This window comes from Canis lupus, chromosome 26, assembly GCF_048164855.1.
Source record: "Canis lupus baileyi chromosome 26, mCanLup2.hap1, whole genome shotgun sequence".
Lineage (NCBI taxonomy): Eukaryota > Metazoa > Chordata > Mammalia > Carnivora > Canidae > Canis > Canis lupus.
This window is the reverse complement of record NC_132863.1, coordinates 20876022-20882021: the sequence shown is the minus strand read 5'-3', so window position 1 is coordinate 20882021 and position 6000 is coordinate 20876022.

The window sequence follows — 6000 nt, the reverse complement described above, 5'->3', positions numbered from 1 at the left end:
TCATTGTCTTGTTAGGCAGTAATAATCAAAGCAAGCAGAAACCAGAACATCCGATCAGGCAACCATGCCTGCCATCGCTCTCCACTTCAGTGGGTGGGGAGTCCCAAGGCAACATAATTTATAAGAAAAACAGCTGAAAATACTTTAAACATATTATCCTCAAAGAAGAATGAGTGAACCAATGATGAATCAAGAGGAGGATCTAAAATAGATTGATATATAAGCACTGATTTAAAAAAAAAAAATGCCACAAGTACTGAAGCCTATGTAGGTTCCATAGAGATTTATTTACTCTCGAGTGGGTACAGAGATATATTTGTTGAATAAATTTTGGAAAGAGTGAATGAATGTGTGAGTATATGAAGGGATCATGAACACCCAACTCTAAAACACAGTAAGCTGTAAAAGCTCTGCGGCATCAGAGCAGCTTCTAGGTCCTGATGATGTTTGATAGACAGGCAGGTAGATGAATAGGGCAACACTTGGATACAGGTCGGGAGGCAGGTTACCTGTGATCTCCTGGTTTGCCCGAAGCTTCTGGCCCTCCCACAGTGGCCAACAAGAAGGTCTGCTGAAGATGGTGACCTGAATGGAGACCTGCCTTCCAGCCACGCAAACATCTCCCTCCCAGAGCCTGAACGCCAGCTAGCTATGTCACCGTGGTTAATACTCTGAGGAAGAAGTGATGTAGAGATGAGTTAGGGCTTTAGAGTCTTTTATTAGTTACCCAATGACTTCCCCCAGGGTGGAGGGAGCAGTATCATCTCCCATCTCCCAGCTCAGGTTGACAGAGGCCCAGAGACGGGAGGGGACAGCCTGCTACCAGACCAGTCCAGGTCTAACTTAGCTTCGTCCTTCTGACTCATTGTCCTGTGAAGATGAATTCCCAAGACCATGTAGATGACTCCCAGCCTGAGCACACAGGGGATCGTGTGTCCAGCTGGCTGCTCAGACCTTGGGATTTGCCCACAGACAGCATCACGCTTGCAGTCGCTGGAGCCACGGGACTCTGGAAATGAGTGGGCTGCCCCTGCAGAGCACAGCTGCTTTGGGATTTTTCTAGCCAACGGACTCGTCTTTACTAGAGACCACAGCCTCAGGCCCACTCTCCACTCCCACTTCCCAGAGGAAAGTATACCTGGACCAGCAGTTTTCAAACATTTCAGGTTTTAGGACCTCTTTACACTCTGAAAAAATTACTGAGGACCCCGAAGAAGGTTTGCTTCTGTGGGTTATAGCTCTGGATATTTACCAATTTAGAAATTAACAATAAGAAACTCACAAAATGTTTATTCATTAGCTCATTTAAAAACTAATAAACTAAAAAAAAAAACTAATAATAAAACTGGATCACCTGGGTGGTTCAGTGGTTGAGCATCTGCCTTCGGCTCAGGGTGGTGATCCCAGGGTCCTAGGATCAAGTCCCGCATCAGGCTCCCCACAGGGAGCCTGCTTCTCCCTCTACCTGTGTTTCTGCCTCCCTCTGTGTGTCTTTCATGAATAAATAAATAAAAATCTTTTTTAAAAAAACTAATAAACCCATTGCATCTTAACACAAATAACATATATTTAGGAAAAATAACTGTGTTTTCCAAATCAAAGAAATAAAATTAGTAAGAATAGCATTGTTTTACTTTCTTTTTTGAAGAATCTCTTTAAAGAGAAGGCTTCTTAGGAAAATGGCTATAGTCTCATATCTGCTTTTCCATTCAGTTTTTTGCAATATCACGTATCACACATTCTACTGTACACTCACAAGAGAATAAAAATGAAATTAAAAAAAAAGAAAGAAAGAAAGCTTCCCTAGTGCTATGAAAATAGGATTGGCTCCACAGATTCCCTGAAAGAACTTTGGTGACCCCAGACCTTCCTTCGAGAAAGACTGCTCTCAGTAGAGTTTCTCAAACTGTATTATGCATATGAATCATGTGAGGAACTGTTAAAATGTAAACTCAGGTTCAGAGGGCCTGGGAAAGTGCCCAGGAGTCTATATATCTAACCAGCTCCAGGTGATGCTGACTGCACACTCACAGATTCACAGCTCTGCCTCTGACACTTTCCAAGGCAGGGCCAGGCAGGTGCCCTGAGTCTTGGAAAAGTCATGGTGCCCTCCAATTCTTATAATTAAAACAAGAGTAAATTTGAAATTAAATAACCCCCCAAATCCTTCTATTTCCCAAAGTTATCATTTTGATTTTTAAAATTATTTTTATTTTTAAAAAAGATTTTAGTTATTTATTTGACAGAGAAAGAAACTATAAGCAGGCAGAGCCACAGGCAGAAGGAGAGGGAGAAGCAGACTCCTTACCAAGCAGGGAGCCGGATGTTGGGAGGCTCAATCCCAGGACCCTGAGATCATGACCTGAGCTGAAGGCAGATGCTTAGCTGACTGAGCCACCCAGACACCCCTTAAAAATCATTTTTAAAAATTGTTTTTGGAGCCCACTTTGCTGGGTTGAAGCCTATGAGTAATCCATTCCTCTTTATTATTTATTTATTTATTTATTTATTTATTTATTTATTTATTTTTCCATTCCTCTTTAAAGGGAAGGCCCTGCCTAGGTCTCTGCTGCTTCCCCCCCCCCTCGAAAGCCCCCACCCCATCCTCCACTGCCCAGATAGAAGCCCCTGTTTTTCTATATTCCTCCCACCAAAGGAACAGGGACCATTAGCATGACCCCAACTCTAAGATCTAGGGCTCAGTGAGCAGGTTAGAGGACAAAGAAGCTCTCCAGATGTCTGTCGTCAAGGAAACGGAAATGCAAGGACACCAAAACACCTCCACAAAGAGCATGACATTTCTTCATAAGGGCAAAAACCCGGGAAAAAATGGCATTCCCATCAATTCGGGGAAAGTAAGCAAAATATGTAAATTAACACTAGAAATGCCACTAGTGATGACTGTGCATGTGTGTATGCCGTGATCTGGAAAGGGAGCACGATGTGAGCATGGTTCAGTGAAAAGGTTAGGCTATAAATCCACCTCTCCGTACAGCGGGATGTCTGTGAATTTATTTACATGTTTGCAGCGATATGCATGAAGTATATACTTTCTTCCTTCTCCGCATTGCTTGGATTTTCTACTTGAGTTATGTATTATCTTTACAATCAGAAAAGCAAACAATTTGTAAAGGACGTATTTAGGGGCGCCTGGGTGGCTCAGCTGGTTAAGTGTCTGCCTTCTGCTCAGGTCCTGAGATTGAACTCCACGTCTGGCTTCCTGCTCAGCGGGGAATCTGCTTCCCTCTCCTTCTCTCTCTGCCCCTCCCCATTGTTCTCTCTCTCTCTCTCTCTCATGAATAAATAAAATCTTAAAAAAAAAACAAACATATGTTTATTCCACAGACAGGGATTTTAATTTGTGAAGCAACACTGGGTTATCCAAGTAGTCCCAGTCTTTGGCTCCTTCCTGATCATTTAGAATCAGAGGAGACCAGAACCAGTAGGACCTGGGCTACCATCTTATTGGGCACCAAGGCCCAGAGAAGCTTAGGGACTGGCGGAGGGTCACACAGTTTGGCCCGGAGATAACAGAGCCCAGTCTCCTGGCTCTCCTCCTAGAGTACACTGCTCTCCTCTAAGCTTGAGTATGGATTGTCGTCTGGGGTTGTTTGAGCTGGTAGGGGCACGGGGAGGGAAGTGGAGGGGTGGCATTTAAATGCCCCATTTTCTGGGAGCCCAGTCCAGGCCAACCCAAGATGAAACATAAAGGGCCCCGGATGAGACAGTGATTAGTGGGGAGGAGCCTGACCCTCACAGGCAGAAAGGCAGCTTCCTAGGGCCCGGGTCTGCAGGCTGCAGGGCAGGAGGGAGGAACACCAGGGCCCGGGGCCAGCAGGCAGTAATTAAAGGCAGTGCAGGCCTGCAAACAGCCCATTAAAAATGTTTGCCCTGCATCAAACTGGCAAGCAGAACTCAACCCCTCTGCCACTTTCCACATCAAACACTTGGGGTTTTTACACACTTTCCTGCATGTTCAGGGGATCACAGGGATCACAGCACTTGCTGACCCAGCCCGTCCTTGCCCCCCCCGCCATCTCCCAGAATCTCCCCCCACCCATTCCACCTTTCCTCCCTGACCCAGCCCCACCCAGCCTCCTTGAGCCCCCAATCATCCCCTCAAGGCACTTCCCAACAAAGAGAAACCTCTTCCCATTCCCAGGAAAATAAAAGTCCTTCTATTTAATTGACAAAGGAACACTTCAGAAGCTTTGAGGTCCAGAATCTTGGAGCCCCGGGATCTTAGCCTTTGAGCTAGGATGATGCTTCATACTTTAGGCAGTCCTCTTAAGTCACAGGTGGGTGGAGAAATCAGGTGTTCTGAGATGAAGAGGTCTTGCTCAACGTCAAGAGCACCGGTGGAGGCCAGGTCTCCAAGCTTCAGGGTGGAGCCAGCTCACAAAGTCTGGTGAATTTGCTTTGCCTTTGAACCGAAGAGCCACTCCCCTCTTTCCTATTTACCTCCTCCCAAGAGCTTAGGTTAACATCACCCCTGGCAGTTGTGTTGACAGGGGGAGGGCCCTGCAAGAAGCCCAAGGAATCCGGCTGTCTGGGCCCAGACAGAAGCTGGGCCTCAGTTTCTCCCACAGTCTCTCCTTCCAATTTCCAGTGTAGATTTCCCACAGGCCTGAGAGGCAAAGCAGCATGCCAACCCTATCACCCCACCCCAACCCTCAGAAGTCTCAAACTGGAAAGTTTGCAGACTTTGAGGAGGCAGACAAGCTCAGGAATGGTCCAACTATAGGAGTTGAATGAGCAATTGCAAGAGGGGAGGGGTAGGTGAGTCAGGGTCCCTGGCCATCCAGACCCGTCCATGAGTTATCCCGGTTACCCCTATGGTCAATCTGTCCATATTGGAGGAGAGGCCACTATCTTCATTTTGCTGCTCCTGTGACCAGAAGATGAGCTGTTCTTCAAACCCAGGCCTACGTGGGTCTGAAGTTCCTCCCTCTGATGTTCAGGGCTCCTCCCTGCAGCCGGAGCCCTCAGTGGGGCAGTGGGCCGTGCAGGGGGCGGAGGGTGTGGCAGGGTTGGGGGCATGGCCCAGGGGAGGACCCTAGGCCTTACTCCTGTAGGTGCCTCTGGAGCCGCACAGAAGAGAGCGCCACAGCCTCCTCCTCCTCTCTCTCCTCTCACCTCCTCCTCTCACCCAGGATGGGAGAAGCCGGCCCCAGACAGCCCCAGCACTGGGTCCTGGTCCCGGCTCTGCAACTTATTGCCATGTGCCTTGAGGGCGCCCTCTCTGAGCCTCCATTTTCTCATCGGAGGCTGCTGGGAGGATGAGAACGGGAGACCACAGCTCCCAGCTGCTTTCCGCTCCCCCCTCCTCTGTTCTTGGCAGGCTTGTGACCTTTCTGGGCCTAAGTTTCTCCCACAGCCCAGCTCCCAAATCTGTGCTAGGAAAGTCTCTTGGCCGAGGCCACTCCCACGATGGACACCCTCGAGGTGCAACCCAGGGCAATTAGTGGGTGATTAGGTGTCGCTGCCAGGGTGAGAAGGGCCACGCCTCCTCTAGGATGCTGACTGTCTTGCCCAGCAGCACCCCGAGATCTGCCTCGTGAACTCGGGGCTGGCTGGCTGGCTGCTCCAACACGCCGATCAGACGGTCCGCACACCCGCGCGCAGAGGAAGCAAGGGCAGGCCTGCCCCGGCATGGCAGGTGAGTGGGCAGGGCCTGGGCCCCGGGGCACCGGCCCCTGAGAGGAGCTTCAGGAAAGGGGGGGGTCGATGCAGTGGAACTTCGAGAGTGGATCCCTAGGATTGCATTGCTGCACGATCCATGCACTGTTCCCTCATGTTCCTGAGAGCGTGGAAACCCAGAGATAGAAAGAGCCATCCTGGGATGGCCCAGCAAGGCCATGGCAGGGCCCTCCCTGGCCTGGTGCCAGGCCTTCCCCACCTGCCTGGTGAGCAGAGGAAGAGATCCGGGACAGAGAGAGACCCCATGAGCTGCATCCTCTTCAAATTCCCACCCCAAAGACTCGAGGGCAAAAGCAACTC